General features: G+C 35.1%; 1 pseudogene; it reads left to right on the forward strand.

The window, feature by feature from the left end:
* The window catches only part of LOC136281509 (NLR family CARD domain-containing protein 3-like), a 41,872-nt pseudogene that overhangs the window by 5,241 nt on the left and 18,607 nt on the right, over positions 1 to 18,024 (forward strand).

The raw sequence follows: 18,024 nt of genomic DNA on the forward strand, positions 1-18,024 counted from the left end.
GTACATTGACAGCTTGTTTATCATGTGATCATCACGTGCAACCAGTGATATTTTGAAATTGATTTAGCCTCATTCGACCATTATGGAGCACTTTAAAGAGGTAAAAGAAAAAAGTTTTGTTTCTCTGATTCGATCGGACTAATGGACGTATTTTTTTCTGAAAACGGGTTCATATACAGAAGAAGTTTTTCTTCATTGCTGCTTTTATATTGGCCGTTCCTGTCTCGATCTGTCATCAATTGGCCTCGCTCCGAGTCTCTAAGTTTGTCATCAATTTCCAGTTGATTGAGTGGTTTATAAAAACTCTTATATTTCATTTGAAACAAAGCTAGAAGAAAAATTTGAGAGGTATTTGCGTTTTGATCGTGAACACAACTGGATTGAAGTTTTCGTCTTCAACTTCCCCGCAAAGTTGTTTGTTTTGAGATTAACACATGAGTAAAACTTTTTAAAATTTGTTTTCAGCAAGTAAAATCGTTTATGTGTTACTGCTATGATTAAACAAATTCCGTTTTTAGCCACAGGACTCTAATCATTTGAGTCTTTTTTATTCGTACTGGATGTCTTTGAATCATGTTGCAACAAGAAAAAGTTTTGGAAAGTTTGTTAGTCAGTCAGCCATGAATGGCTGTACGGTTATTGAACTGACTTGAACTGATAAAGTCAGGAAGCTTTTGCTTACATACTGATTGCATGCTTCTACAAGCTCTTTTCACTTTGACAGTGGCGACCAAATTTTCCTAACGCCTCTCCTGTGATCTACATTAGCGACAGCACCATGCTAATGCAGGAAATCGTAATTAGTTTTGAGGAGGTTACGCAAACGAAACTAACAGTAAAACTTCGCATTTCTCAATCTCCTACGCAATCTTTAAATATTGTAAGAGACTTGCTTTTCAAGCAGAGGTTTTCTTCTCTAACTCTTGATTTATCGCGAGGTTTCGTAGTCTTTGAAACTTACTTTAAATGTTTTACTTTTAAGTACATAACAAACTACGCATTTCGTGGGTAATCAGCCGAATTATTTTTAAAAAGCATTGTCACATAGTTTTAAAATAACGTCGCGCCCATTCATCCTGAACGTGAAGCATATAACTAAGTAAATTATTAGAGAGATGAGCAAATATAAGAGAGAAAATAATGGGTTGCAGATGAACTACTTCAAAGATTCATCTTTGAGTTTATTAGTATGCAAACTACTGTGAAGTTATTTATCTGTAGTTCTGCCCAGATGATCATGAAAAATGACTTGCAGCCGATGATAATCTTTCTAAAATACCAAACAAAAGTTGAGGATAAATCTCGAGCTCCTAATCAAACTGTTTTATATAGAGTTACATCTAAGAATAAAAAAAACCTTGGTCAAATTAGCGGGAAAACATCAGCCGGGAATGTTCCTGAAAATGTTTTCGAGATGTTGTGAATCTTTTATTATGGAAACTACTTATGAATGCATGCATGCGTGACTTGTGGGTGCGACAAGGACTGAGTCACGGTATGTTGTTGCGTAGTCTTGGATCATTTCTACGTTGCGATGATACTTTGGTAGACTCTGGCTCTGGTAAATGAAAAAGTGAGAAAGCTTAACTTATTATCCGAGCCTTAAATTACACTTTCTAGAACTGTTTTACTTCGTTCTGTAATCGTCCAACTTAAAACTGGAGTTTTATTCCACTATGATCATACGGTGCATTTAATTTAAGCATGTTTATTGTACGAACATCAATTGCAACCAGAGATTAATTGAGATCGAATTAGCCTCATACGACTATTATTGAGCACTTCCAAGAGGCAAAAGTAAAATTTTGTCTCTCTGATTCGATCGGACTAATGAGCGTATGTTTGTTCTGATAATGTGTTGATGTACAGAAGAAATTTCCTCGTGGCTGCCATTAATTTGGTAGTTCCTGTCTCGATCTGTCGTCAACCGGCGTCGCTCTGAGTTTCTAAGTTTGTTATCACTGGAAGAAAAATTTGAGAGGTAATTACGTTTTGATCATGAATTCAACTGAATTGAATTTTTTGTATTCAACTTTCCTGCAAAGTTGTTTCTTTTGACATGATTGCATCAGTAAAAGTTTAACTTGTTTTTAGCAAGTGAAATCGTTTATGTGTTAACTATAGGGTCAAACAAAATTCCTTTCTTCGCTATAGAAATCTAATCATTTGACTCTATTATTGTTATTGGATGTCTTTGAATCATTTCGCAACAGGTAAAAGTTTTGGAAAGTTTGTAAGTCAGTCAGCCATGAATGGCTTTGTGATCATTTAACTAGCAGACTTTCGCGACTGATATTTGATCAAATCAGGAAGCTTTTGCTTACATACTGATTGCATGCTTCAAAATATTTCTGCTTTACTCTACAGTGGCGAGGAAATTTTTTCAACAGCCTTCCTGTTATCCACATTAGCGACAGCACCTTGTTAATGCAGGAAACCGTAATTAGCTTTGAGGAGGTTATGCAAACGAAACTGAAAGTAAAACTTTGCATTTTTCAATCTTTAAGAAATCCTTGTATATCTTGTAGAAATCCTTTTTCAGTTACCCTAAATGTTTTGGATTGGGATACATAACAATCAACGTATTTTGTTGACAACAGCCGAATTATATTAAGAAAGCATTGTCGCAAAGATTTTTATAAATGCCGCGCCAACTCATCCTTAGCTTTGAGGAGGTTATGCAAACGAAACTGAAAGTAAAACTTTGCATTTTTCAATCTTTAAGCAATCCTTGTATATTGCAAAAGAGAGTTGTTTTTCAAGCAAAAGTCTTCTTCTCTAACTGTTGATTTATCGTTACACTTCGTAGTTTTTTTTCAGTTACCTTAAATGTTTTGCTTTTGGATATATAACAATCAACGTATTTTGTTGACAACAGCCGAATTATATTAAGAAAGCATTGTCGCAAAGATTTTTATAAATGCCGCGCCAACTCATCCTTATTAGAGATGGAAAAATATAAGAGAGACAATAATGAACTAAAATGTAGAAATGGATTGCAGATGAACCACTTCAAGGATTTATCTTTGAGTTCAGAATGTGCAAACTGGTGTGAAGTTATCTTGCTGTGGTTCTGCTCAGATGATTATGAAAAGTGACTTTCAGCAGATAATAATCTTCAAGAACACCAAACAAAATTTAACGATAAAAACTTCCCTGTGGAATCAGTTTTCGCTTTTAGTCATGCATTTGGTAGCAGAACTTTAATTTTACATATAGCAGAGTTACTCGGTAAGATGCAAATCGTCATTGTTTTATTTATTCTCACTGTTATGCACCGACCGTTGAACTATCACGCGATAGAAATCTCGAGCTTCTACTCTCACTGTTTCAAAGAGAGTTACATCTAAGAGTCAAAAAGGTATTTAGGAAGAACCCAAACGAATAAAAAACGGATTGAAGTTTTTGTATTCAACTTTCCCGTAAAGTTGTTTGTTTTGAGATTATTAGATAAGTAAAAGTTAAACTTTGTTTTTAGCAAGTGAAGTTGTCTATGTTTTACCTTTACGGTCAAACAAAATTCCTTTCTTAGCCTTAGTATTCTAATCATTCGAGTCTTTTTTATTGTTATCGGATATCTTTGAACCATTTCGCAACAAGTTAAAGTTATGGAAAGTTTGTAAGTCAGTCAGTCATGAATGGCTTTGTGATTATTTAATTAGCTGGATTATAAGAATGATATTTGATCAAATCAGGAAGCTTTCGCTTATATACTGATTGCATGCTTCAAAATAGCACTGTTTTACCCTAACAGTGGCGAGAAAAGTTTCTTAACGGCTGTTCTGTGATCTACATTAGGGACAGCACCATGCTTATGCAGGAAACCGTAATTAGTTTCGAAGAGATTATGCAAACGAAACTGAAAGTACAACTTTGCATTTCTCAATCTTTTACGCAATCCTTGTATATTGCAAAAGAGAGTTGTTTTTCAAGCAAAAGTCTTCTTCTCTAACTCTTGATTTATCGTAAGACTTCGTAATCCTCGTCAGTTACCTTAAATGTTTTGCTTTTGGATATATAACAATCAACGCATTTTGTGGGCAATAAGCCGAATTATATTTAGATAGTATTGTCACAAAGATTTACAAAAATGCGTCGCCAACTCATCCTTATCAGAGATGGAAAAATATAAGAGAGAAAATAATAAACTAAAATGTAGACATGAATTGCAGATGAACCACTTCAAGGATTCATCTTTGAGTTTAGAATATGCAAACTCATGTGATGTTATTTTGCTGTGGTTCTGCTCAGATGATCATGAAAATTGACTTTCAGCTGATAATCATCTTTTAGAATACCAAACAAAATTTAACGATTAAAACATCTAGTTTGAAAAACTGCTTTCCGTGTGAAATCAGTTTTGCTTTAATACATGCGTTTTGTAGTAGAACCTTAATTTTACACACAGCAGAGTTACTCGGTAAGATGCAAATCGTTTTTGTTTTATTTATTCTCACTGTTATGCCCCGATCGTTGAACTATCATGCGATAGAAATCTCGAGGTTCTACTCTAATTGTTTCAAAGAGAGTTACATCTAAGAGTCAAAAAAGGTATTTAGGAAGAACCCAAACGAATAAAAAAGAAGAAAGAAGAATTATAAAGGAGGCATGGAGATCTGACTCGGGTATTTCATCATTAGACATAATTAGGGTTGTCTGTGATGTACGTGCGTTTTCTTTGCTCCGCGTCCAAGGTAGCTTACACCTTTGCGAAGATTTGCAAGAGACATTGTACCTTGGACGAATTTTCGGAAAAACATCAGCCGTGAATGTTCCCGAAAATGTTTTCGAGATGTTGTGAATCTATCATTATGGAAATTACTTATAAATGCACGTCATCTGTTGTCAACTGGCCTTGCTCTGAGTTTTTTTGGCTTGTTATCACTTTCACTTCACTTGACACAAAGCTGGAAGAAAAATTCGGAAGGTATTTGCGTTTTGATCGTGAATTCAAATGGATTGAGGTTTTAGTTTTCAATTTTCCCGCAAAGTTGCTACTTTTGAGATTATTACATCAGCAAAAGTTTAACTTTGTTTTCAGAAAGTCAAATCGTTTATGTTTTACCTTTATCTTAAATTTCCTTTCTTAGCTATAGGAATCTAATCATTTGAGTCTTTTTTATTGTTATTGGATGTCTTTGAATCATTTCGCAACAAGGAAAAGTTTTTGAAAGTTTGCAAGTCAGTCAGCCATGAATGGCTTTGTGATTATTTAATTAGCTGATTTACAAGACTGATATTTGATCAATTCAGGAAGCTTTTGCATATATACTCATTGCATGCTTCAAAATATCTCTGTTTTACTCTTACAGTGGCGAGAAAATATTTTTAACGGCTGTCCTGTGATCCACATTAGCGACAGCACCATGCTAATGCAGGAAATCGTAATTAGTTTTGAGGAGGTTATGCAAACGAAACTGAAAGTACAACTTTGCATTTCTCAATCTTTTACGCAATCCTTGTATATTGCAAAAGAGAGCTGTTATTCAAGCAAAAGCCTTCTTATCCAACTGTTGATTTATCGTTAGACTTCGTAGTCCTCTCCAGTTACCGTAAATGTTTTGCTTTTGGATATATAACAATCAATGCATTTTGAGGGCAATCAGCCGAATTATATTTAGAAAGTATTGTCACAAAGATTTACAAAAATGCCGCGCCAACTCATCCTTATCAGAGATAGAAAAATATAAGAGAGAAAATAATCAACCAAAACATAGACATGAATTGTAGATGAACCACTACAAGGATTCATCTTTGAGTTTAGAATATGCAAACTCATGTGATGTTATTTTGCTGTGGTTCTGCTCAGATGATCATGAAAATTGACTTTCAGCAGATAATCATCTTTTAGAATACCAAACAAAATTTAACGATAAAAACATCTGATTTGAAAAACTGCTTTCCGTGTGAAACCAGTTTTGCTTTAAGTCATGCGTTTTGTAGTAGAACTTTAATTTTACATACAGCAGAGTTACTCGGTAAGATGCAAATCGTTTTTGTTTTATTAATTCTCACTGTTAAGCCCCAACCGTTGAACTATCACGCGATAGAAATCTCGAGCTCCTACTCTAACTGTTTTGAAGAGAGTTACATCTTAGAGTCAAAAAAGGTATTTAGGAAGAACCCAAACGAATAAAAAAGAAGAAAGAAGAATTATAGAGGAGGCATAGAGATCTGACACGAGTATTTCATCATTAGACATAATTAGGGTTGTCTGTGATGTACATACGTTTTCTTTGTTCCGCGTCCAAGGTTGCTTACACCTGTGCGAAGATTTGCAAGAGACATTACGCCTTGGACAAACTTGCGCAAAAACATCAGCCGTGAATGTTTCTGAAAATGTTTTCGAGATGTTGTGAATCTATAATTATGGAAGTTACTTATAAATGCATGCATGCGTGACTTGTGGGTGCGACACGAACTAATTCAGGGTATGTTGTTGCGTAGTCTTGGATCATTTCTACGTTGCCATGATACTTTGGTAGACTCTGGCTCTGGTAAATGAAAAAGTGAGAAGCTTAACCTATTATCCGAGCCTTAAATTACACTTTCTATAACTATTTTACTTCGCTCTGTCATCGTCCAACTTAAAACTGGAGTTTTAGATGACTATTATGTTATTGCATATTTAACCTAAGCTTGTTTATTGTACGATCATCAATTGCAACCAATAATTAATTGAGATCGAATAAGCCCTATACGACTATTACAGAGCACTTCCAAAAGGTAAAAGTAAATTTTCGTCTCTCTGATTCGATCGAACTAATGAGAGTATGTTTGTTCTGAGAATGTGTTCGTATACAGACGAAATTTCCTCGTGGCTGCCATTAATTTGGCAGTTCCTGTCTCCATCTTTCGCCAACTGGGCTCGCTTTGGGTAAATGAATTGTAAGAAAACTTGATTTATCAGTCGAGCCTTAAATTACACCTTGTATAGCTGTTGTACTCAGTTCTGTTATCAACCAACTTAAACTGAAATTTTATACCCTTATGATCATACTGTACATTTAATTTAAGCTTGTTTATTGTACAATCAGCAATTGCAACCGCTGATTAATTGAGATTGAATCGGTCTCACACGACTATTATAGAGCACTTCGAAGAGGTAAAAGCAAAATTTTGTCTCTCTGATTCGATCGGACTAATGAACGTGTGTTTGTTGGGAAAATGTGTTCATATACAGAAGAAATTTCCTCGTGGGTGCCATTAATTTGGCAGTTCCTGTCTCGATCTATCGTCAACTGGCTTCGCTCTGAGTCTCTAAGTTTGTCATCTCTTTCAAGTTGACTGAGTAGTTCATAAAACCTCTTACAGCTCATTTGAAACAAAGCTGGAAGAGAAATGTGCGAGGTATTTGCGTTTTGATCGTGAACACAACTGGATTGAAGTTTTCGTATTCAACTTCCCCGCAAAGTTGTCTGTTTTGAGATTATTACATTAGTAAAAGTTTAAAGTTGTTTTCAACAGGTAAAAACGTTTATGTGTTACCTTTAAGGTCAAACATAATTCCTTTCTTAGCTATAGGACTCTAATCATTTGAGTCTTTCTTATTCTTTTTGGATATCTTTGAATCGTTTCAGAACAAGAAAAAGTTTTGGAAAGTTTGTAAGTCCGTCAGCCATGAATAGCTTTGTGCCTATTTAGCCGGCTGTCTTTCGCGACTGAGATTTGATAAAATCAGGAAGCTTTTGCTTATATACTGATTACATGCTTCGAAATAGCTCTGTATTACACTTGCAGTGGCGAGAAAAGTTTCTTAACGACTCTCCTGTGATCTACATTAGCGACAGCTCCATGCTAATGTAGGAAACCGTAATTAGTTTTGAGGAGGTTATGCAAACGAAATTAAAAATAAAACTTTGCATTTCTGGATTTTCTACGCAATCTTTGTATATGACAGTGAAGACTTGCTTTTCAAGCAAAAGATTTCTTCTCTAACTCTTGATTCGTCATAGATTTCGTAGTCTTCGTAGGTTACCTTAAATGTTTTGCTTTTGGGTACATGATAGAAAACGCATCTTGTCGGCAATCATGCTAGAGTTTTAATGATGCAAAAACCGTGAATCTATTTTTTCTCTTAGTTTGAGTGATTTTGCCCAGGAAATCACAAAAAATGACCTCCAGCAGATACTAATCTTCTTGGATACCAAACAAAACTTAACGATAAAAATATCATGAGAAACGGCTACTTTACCTGTGAAATCAGTTTCCGCTTTAAGTCATGCGTTTGGTAGTAGGACTTTAATTGTTCATACAACAGAGTTTCCTCGGTGAGATGCAAATTGTTACTTTCTTATTTATTCTCGCTGTTATGCTCCAGCTTTTTAGGAAGAACCCAAACAAAAAGAAAGAAGAAGGAAAGAATTATAAAAAAGGAGGCATAGAGATCTGACTCAGGTATTTCTTTATTGGATATCATTACTTTTGTCTGTGATGTTTTCCGTACTCCGCGTCCATGGTAACTTACATTCTTGCAAAGATTTGCAAGAGACATCATAACTTGGACAAATTTGCGGAATAACACCAGGCGTGAGTGTTCCACAATATGTTTTCGAGATGTGGTAAATCTATTATTATCGAAATTACCTATGAATGCATGCATGCGTGACTTGAGGGTGCGACAAGGACTGATTCACGGTCTGTTGTTTTGTAGTCTTGGATCATTTCTACGTTGCGATGATACTTTGGTAGACTATGGCTCTGGTGAATGAAATGAAGGAAAACTTAACTTATCATCCGAGCCTTAAATTACACCTTTTATAGCTACTTTACTTAATTCTGTCACTGTCACTAAAGCTGGAGTTTTATACGCTTATGATCATACTATACATTGACAGCTTGTTTATGTTTTGTTTTTTGAGATTGAATTAGCCTCATTCGACCATTATGGAGCACTTTAAAGAGGTAAAAGTAAAAATTTTTGTTTCTCTGATTCGATCGGACTAATGGACGTATTTGTTTTTCTGAAAACGGGTTCATATACAGAAGAAATTTTTCTTCGTTGCTGCTTTTATATTTGCCGTGCCTGTCTCGATCTGTCGTCAACTGGCCTCGCTCCTAGTCTCTAAGTTTGTCATCAATTTCAAGTTTATTGAGTAGTTCATAAAAACTCTTACAGTTCATTTGAAACAAAGCTGGAAGAAAAATTTGAGAGTTACTTGCGTTTTGATCGTGAACACAACTGGATTGAAGTTTTCGTATTCAACTTCCCCGCAAAGTTGTTTGTTTTGAGATTAACACATAAGTAAAACTTTTTAAACTTTGTTTTCAGCAAGTGAAATCGTTATGTGTTACTGCTATGGTTAAGCAAATTCCTTTCTTAGCCACAGGACTCTAATCATTTGAGTCTTTTTTATTCGTACTGGATGTCTTTGAATCGTGTTGCAAGAAGAAAAAAGATTTGGAAAGTTTGTAAGTCAGTCAGCCGTGAATGGCTTTGCGGTTATTGAATTGACTTTTGCGACTGATACGTGATAAAGTCAGGAAGCTTTTGCTTACATACTGATTGCATGCTTCTACAAGCTCTTTTTTACTTTGACAGTGGCGACCAAATTTTCTTAACGGTTGTTCTGGGATCTACATTAGCGACAGCACCATGCTAATGCAGGAAATCGTAATTAGTTTTGAGGAGGTTACGCAAACGAAACTAACAGTAAAACTTCGCATTTCTCAATCTTCTACGCAATCTTTAAATATTGTAGGAGACTTGATTTTCAAGCAAAGGTTTTCTTCTCTAACTCTTGATTTATCGCGAGGTTTCGTAGTCTTTGAAACTTACTTTAAATGTTTTACTTTTAAGTACATAACAAACTACGCATTTCGTGGGTAATCAGCTGAGTTATTTTTAAAAAGCATTGTCACATTGTTTTAAAATAATGTCGCGCCAATTCATCCTAAACGTGAGGCATATAACTAAGTAAATTATTAGAGAGATTAGAAAATATAAATGGGTTGCAGATGAACTACTTCAAAGATTTATCTTTGAGTTTATTAGTATGCAAACTACTGTGAAGTTATTTTTCTGTAGTTCTGCCAAGATGATCATGAAAAATGATTTGCAGCCGATAATAATCTTTCTAAAATACCAAACAAGAGTTGAGGATAAATCTCGAGCTCCTAATCAAATTGTTTTATATAGAGTTACATCTAAGAATAAAAAAACCTTGGTCAAATTAGCGGGAAAGCATCAGCCGGGAATGTTCCTGAAAATGTTTTCGAGATGTTGTGAGTCTTTTATTATGGAAACTACTTATGAATGCATGCATGCGTGACTTGTGGGTGCGACATGGACTGAGTCCCGGTATGTTGTTGCGTAGCCTTGGATCATGTTTACGTACGATGATACTTTGGTACACTCTGGCTTTGGTAAATGAAAAAGTGAGAAAATTTAACTTATTATCCGAGCCTTAAATTACACTTTCTAGAACTGTTTTAATTCGTTTTGTAATAGTCCAACTTAAAACTGGAGTTTTATTCCACTATGATCATACTGTGAATTCAACTGGATTGAATTTTTCGTATTCAGCTTTCCTGCTGTTTCTTTTGACATTATTACATCAGTAAAAGTTTAACTTGTTTTTAGCAAGTGAAATCGTTTATGTGTTAACTATACGGTCAAACAAAATTCCTTTCTTAGATATAGGAATCTAATCATTTGACTCTCTTTTATTGTTATTGGATATCTTTGAATCATTTCGCAACAAGTAAAAGTTTTGGAAAGTTTGTAAAGTTAGTCAGTCATGAATGGCTTTGTGATTATTTAATTAGCAGACTTTCGCGACTGATATTTGATCAAATCGGGAAGCTTTTGCTTACATACTGATTGCATGTTTCAAAATATTTCTGCTTTACTCTAAATTTAAAAATGTCGCGCCAACTCATCCTTATCAGAGATGGAAAATTATAAGAGAGAAAATAATCAACTAAAATGTAGACATGGATTGCAGATGAACCACTTCAAGGATTCATCTTTGAGTTTAGAATGTGCAAACTGGTGTGAAGTTATCTTGCTGTGGTTCTGCTCGGATGATCATGAAAAGTGACTTTCAGCAGATAATAATCTTCAAGAACACAAAACAAAATTTAACGATAAAAACTTCTAGTTTGAAAAACTACTTTCCCTGTGGAATCAGTTTTCGCTTTAATTCATGCATTTGGTAGCAGAACTTTAATTTTACATACAGCAGAGTTACTCGGTAAGATGCAAATCGTTATTGTTTTATTTTTTCTCACTAATATGCACCGACCGTTGAACTATCACGCGATAGAAATCTCGAGCTCCTACTCTAACTGTTTTAAAGAGAGTTACATCTGAGAGTAAAAAAAAGCATTTAGGATGAATACAAACGAAAAAAACGAAGAAAGAAGAATTATAAAGGAGGCATAAAGATCTGACTCGGGTATTTCATCATTCGACACAATTACTGTTGTCTGTGATGTACGTACATTTTCTTTGCTCCGCGTCCAAGGTTGCTTACACCTGTGCGAAGATTTGCAAGAGACATTACACCTTGGTCAAACTTGCGGAAAAACATCAGCCGTGAATGTTCCCGAAAATGTTTCCGAGATGTTGTGAATCTATTATTTTGAAAATTACTTTTAAATGTATGCAAGCGTGGCTTGTGGGTCGAATTAGCCTCATACGACCATTATAGAGCACTTTTAAGAGGAAAAGTTAAATTTTTTTACGTTTGTTCTGATAATGTGTTGATGTATAGAAGAAATTTCCTCTTGGCTGCCATTAATTTGGCCGTTCCTGTCTCCATCTTTCGTCAACCGGCCTCTCTCTGAGTTTCTAAGTTTGTTATCACTTTCAATTCATTTGACACAAAGCTGGAAGAAAAATTTGCGAGGTAATTGCGTTTTGATCGTGAATTCAACTGGATTGAAGTTTTTGTATTCAACTTTCCCGCAAAGTCGTTTGGCTTGAGATTATTAAATCAGTAAAAGTTAAACTTTGTTTTGAGCAAGTGAAGTTGTCTATGTTTTACCTTTACGGTCAAACAAAATTCCTTTCTTAGCTATAGTATTCTAACCATTTAAGTCTTTTTTATTGTTATTGGATATCTTTGAATCATTTCGCAACAAGTAAAAGTTATGGAAAGTTTGTAAGTCAGTCAGTCATGAATGGCTTTGTGATTATTTAATTAGGAGGATTATAAGAATGATATTTGATCATATCAGGAAGCTTTCGCTTATATACTGATTGCATGCTTCAAAATAGCACTGTTTTACCCTAACAGTGGCGAGAAAAGTTTCTTAACGGCTGTTCTGTGATCTACATTAGGGACAGCACCATGCTTATGCAGGAAACCGTAATTAGTTTTGAAGAGATTATGCAAACGAAACTGAAAGTAAAACTTTGCATTTCTCAATCTTTTACGCAATCCTTGTATATTGCAAAAGAGAGTTGTTTTTCAAGAAAAAGTCTTCTTCTCTAACTCTTGATTTATCGTTAGACTTCGTAATCCTCGTCAGTTACCTTAAATGTTTTGCTTTTGGATATATAACGATCAACGCATTTTGTGGGCAATAAGCCGAATTATATTTAGATAGTATTGTCACAAAGATTTAGAAAAATGCCGCGCCAACTCATCCTTATCAGCGATGGAAAAATATAAGAGGGAAAATAATCAACTAAAATGTAGACATGGATTGCAGATGAACCACTTCAAGGATTCATCTTTGAGTTTAGAATATGCAAACTCATGTGATGTTATTTTGCTGTGGTTCTGCTCAGATGATCATGAAAATTGACTTTCAGCAGATAATCATCTTTTAGAATACCAAACAAAATTTAACGATTAAAACATCTAGTTTGAAAAACTGCTTTCCGTGTGAAATCAGTTTTGCTTTAATACATGCGTTTTGTAGTAGAACTTTAATTTTACACACAGCAGAGTTACTCGGTAAGATGCAAATCGTTTTTGTTTTAATTATTCTCACTGTTATGCCCCGATCGTTGAACTATCATGCGATAGAAATCTCGAACTTCTACTCTAACTGTTTCAAAGAGAGTTACATCTGAGAGTCAAAAAGGTATTTAGGAAGAACCCAACGAACAGAGAAGAAAGAAGAATTATTAAGGAGGCATAGAGATTTGACTCGGGTATTTCATCGTTAGACATAATTAGGGTTGTCTGTGATGTACGTGCGTTTTCTTTGCTCCGCGTCCAAGGTAGCTTACACCTTTGCGAAGATTTGCAAGAGACATTGTACCTTGGACGAATTTTCGGAAAAACATCAGCCGTGAATGTTCCCGAAAATGTTTTCGAGATGTTGTGAATCTATTATTATGGAAATTACTTATAAATGCATGTATGCGTGACTTGTGGGTGCGACACGAACTGATCCAGGGTATGTTGTTGCGTAGTCTTGGATCATTTCTACGTTGCGATGATACTTTGGTAGACTCTGGCTCTGGTAAATGAAAAAGTGAGAAGCATAACTTATTAACCGAGCCTTAAATTACACTTTCTATAACTGTTTTACTTCGCTCTGTCATCGTCCAACTTAACACTGGAGTTTTAGACAATTATTATGCTACTGCATATTTAATCTAAGCTTGTTTCTTGTACGATCATCAATTGCAACCAGTGATTAACTGAGATCGAATTAGCCTTATACGACTATTTATAGAGCACTTCCAAAGGGCAAAAGTAAAATTTTTTCTTTCTGATTCGATCGAACTAATGAACGTATGTTTGTTCTGAGAATGTGTTCGTATACAGAAGAAATTTCCTCGTGGCTGCCATTAATTTGGCAGTTCCTGTCTCCATCTTTCGCCAACCGGCCTCGCTCTGAGCTTCTAAGTTCGCCATCACTTTCAAGTTGATTGAGTAGTTTATAAAAACTCTTACAGCTCATTTGAAACAAAGCTGGAAGAAAAATGTGAGAGGTATTTGCGTTTTGATCGTGAACACAACTGGATTGAAGTTTTCTTATTCAACTTCCCGCGAAGTTGTCTGTTTTGAGATTATAACGCCAGTAAAAGTTTGACTTTGTTTTCAGCAAGTGAAATCGTTTATGTGTTACCTTTACGGTCAAATATAATTCCTTCTGATGATTCGAGTCTTTCTTATTCTTTTTGGATATCTTTGAATCGTTTTTCAAAAAAAAAGTTTTGGAAAGTTTGTAAGTCCGTCAGCCATGAATGGCTTTGTGCTTACTTAGCCGGCTGTCTTTCGCGACTGTTATTTGATAAAATCAGGAAGCTTTTGATTATATACTGATTACATGCTTCGAAATAGCTCTGTTTTACACTTACAGAGAAAAGTTTCTTAACGCCTGTCCTGTGATCTACATTAGCGACAGCTCCATGCTAATGCAGGAAACCGTAATTAGTTTTGAGGAGGTCATGCAAACGAAACTAAAAATAAAACTTTTCATTTCTAGATTTCCTACGCAATCTTGACAGTTAAGTATATGACAGTCAAGACTTGCTTTTCAAGCAAAATATTTCTTCTCTAACTCTTGATTCGTCGTAGATTTCGTAGTCTTCGTAGGTTACCTTAAATGTTTTGTTTTTGGGTACATGATAGAACGCATCTCGTCGGCAATCATGCTAGAGTTTTAATGATGCAAAAACCGTGAATCTATTTTTTCTCTTACTTTGAGTGATTCTGCCCAGGTGATCACAAAAAATGACCTCCAGCAGATACTGATCTTCTTGGATACCAAACAAAACTTAACGATAAAAATATCATGAGAAACGGCTACTTTCCCTGTGAAATCAGTTTCCGCTTTAAGTCATGCGTTTGGTAGTAGGACTTTAATTGTTCATACAACAGAGTTTACTCGATGAGATGCAAATTTATTCTCACTGTTATGCTCCAGCTTTTTAGAAAGAACCCAAACATAAAGAAAGAAGAAGGAAAGAATTATAAAAAAGGAGGCATAGAGATCTGACTCAGGTATTTCTTTATTGGATATCATTACTTTTGTCTGTGATGTTTTCCTTACTCCGCGTCCATGGTAACTTACATTCTTGAAAGGATTTGCAAAGAGACATTATACCTTGGACAAATTTGCGGAATAACACCAGCCGTGAGTGTTCCACAATATGTTTTCGAGATGTGTTAAATCTATTATTATCGAAATTACTTATGAATGCATGCATGCGTGACTTGAGGGTGCGACAAGGACTGATTCACGGTCTGTTGTTGCGTAGTCTTGGATCATTTCTACGTTGCGATGATACTTTTGGTAGACTATGGCTCTGGTGAATGAAATGAAGGAAAACTTAACTTATCATCCGAGCCTTAAATTACACCTTTTATAGCTACTTTACTTAATTCTGTCATTGTCACTAAAGCTGGAGTTTTATACGCTTATGATCATACTGTACATTGACAGCTTGTTTATCATGTGATCATCACGTGCAACCAGTGATATTTTGAAATTGATTTAGCCTCATTCGACCATTATGGAGCACTTTAAAGAGGTAAAAGAAAAAAGTTTTGTTTCTCTGATTCGATCGGACTAATGGACGTATTTTTTTTCTGAAAACGGGTTCATATACAGAAGAAATTTTTCTTCGCTGCTGCTTTTATATTTGCCGTGCCTGTCTCGATCTGTCGTCAACTGGCCTCGCTCCTAGTCTCTAAGTTTGTCATCAATTTCAAGTTTATTGAGTAGTTCATAAAAACTCTTACAGTTCATTTGAAACAAAGCTGGAAGAAAAATTTGAGAGGTACTTGCGTTTTGATCGTGAACACAACTGGATTGAAGTTTTCGTATTCAACTTCCCCGCAAAGTTGTTTGTTTTGAGATTAACACATAAGTAAAACTTTTTAAACTTTGTTTTCAGCAAGTGAAATCGTTATGTGTTACTGCTATGGTTAAGCAAATTCCTTTCTTAGCCACAGGACTCTAATCATTTGAGTCTTTTTTATTCGTACTGGATGTCTTTGAATCGTGTTGCAAGAAGAAAAAAGATTTGGAAAGTTTGTAAGTCAGTCAGCCGTGAATGGCTTTGCGGTTATTGAACTGACTTTTGCGACTGATACGTGATAAAGTCAGGAAGCTTTTGCTTACATACTGATTGCATGCTTCTACAAGCTCTTTTTTACTTTGACAGTGGCGACCAAATTTTCTTAACGGCTGTCCTGTGATCTACATTAGCGAGAGCACCATGCTAATGCAGGAAATCGTAATTAGTTTTGAGGAGGTTACGCAAACGAAACTAACAGTAAAACTTCGCATTTCTCAATCTTCTACGCAATCTTTAAATATTGAAAGAGACTTGCTTTTCAAGCAAAGGTTTTCTTCTCTAACTCTTGATTTATCGCGAGGTTTCGTAGTCTTTGAAACTTACTTTAAATGTTTTACTTTTAAGTACATAACAAACTACGCATTTCGTGTGTAATCAGCCGAGTTATTTTTAAAAAGCATTGTCACATTGTTTTAAAATAACGTCGCGCCAATTCATCCTAAACGTGAAGCATATAACTAAGTAAATTATTAGAGAGATTAGAAAATATAAATGGGTTGCAGATGAACTACTTCAAAGATTTATCTTTGAGTTTATTAGTATGCAAACTACTGTGAAGTTATTTTTCTGTAGTTCTGCCAAGATGATCATGAAAAATGATTTGCAGCCGATAATAATCTTTCTAAAATACCAAACAAGAGTTGAGGATAAATCTCGAGCTCCTAATCAAATTGTTTTATATCGAGTTACATCTAAGAATAAAAAAACCTTTGTCAAATTAGCGGGAAAACATCAGCCGGGAATGTTCCTGAAAATGTTTTCGAGATGTTGTGAGTCTTTTATCATGGAAACTACTTATGAATGCATGCATGCGTGACTTGTGGGTGCGACAAGGACTGAGTCACGGTATGTTGTTGCGTAGCCTTGGATCATGTTTACGTACGATGATACTTTGGTACACTCTGGCTTTGGTAAATGAAAAAGTGAGAAAATTTAACTTATTATCCGAGCCTTAAATTGCTCTTTCTAGAACTGTTTTAATTCGTTCTGTAATCGTCCAACTTAAAACTGGAGTTTTATTCCACTATGATCATACTGTGAATTCAACTGGATGGAATTTTTCGTATTCAACTTTCCTGCAAAGTTGTTTCTTTTGACATTATTACATCAGTAAAAGTTTAACTTGTTTTTAGCAAGTGAAATCGTTTATGTGTTAACTATACGGTCAAACAAAATTCCTTTCTTAGCTATAGGTATCTAATCATTTGACTCTTTGTTATTGTTATTGGATGTCTTTGAATCATTTCGCATCAAGTAAAAGTTTTGGAAAGTTTGTAAGTCAGTCAGCCATGAATGGCTTTGTGATTATTTAATAAGCTGATTTACAAGACTGATATTTGATCAATTCAGGAAGCTTTTGCTTATATACTGATTGCATGCTTCAAAATATCTCTGTTTTACTCTTACAGCGGCGAGAAAAAAAAAGTAACGGCTGTCCTGTGAGCCACATTAGCGACAGCACCATGCTAATGCAGGAAATCGTAATTAGTTTTGAGGAGGTTATGCAAAGGAAACTGAAAGTAAAACTTTGCATTTCTCAATCTTTTACGCAATCCTTGTATATTGTAAAAGAGAGCTGTTATTCAAGCAAAAGCCTTCTTATCCAACTGTTGATTTATCGTTAGACTTCGTAGTCCTCTCCAGTTACCGTAAATGTTTTGCTTATGGATATATAACAATCAATGCATTTTGAGGGCAATCAGCCGAATTATATTTAGAAAGTATTGTCACAAAGATTTACAAAAATGCCGCGCCAACTCATCCTTATCAGAGATGGAAAAATATAAGAGAGAAAATAATCAACCAAAACATAGACATGGATTGCAGATGAACCACTTCAAGGATTCAACTTTGAGTTTAGAATATGCAAACTCATGTGATGTTATTTTGCTGTGGTTCTGCTCAGATGATCATGAAAATTGACTTTCAGCAGATAACCATCTTTTAGAATACCAAACAAAATTTAACGATAAAAACATCTGGTTTGAAAAACTGCTTTCCGTGTGAAACCAGTTTTGCTTTAAGTCATGCGT

Source organism: Pocillopora verrucosa, chromosome 6 (assembly GCF_036669915.1).
Source record: "Pocillopora verrucosa isolate sample1 chromosome 6, ASM3666991v2, whole genome shotgun sequence".
NCBI classification, from domain to species: domain Eukaryota; kingdom Metazoa; phylum Cnidaria; class Anthozoa; order Scleractinia; family Pocilloporidae; genus Pocillopora; species Pocillopora verrucosa.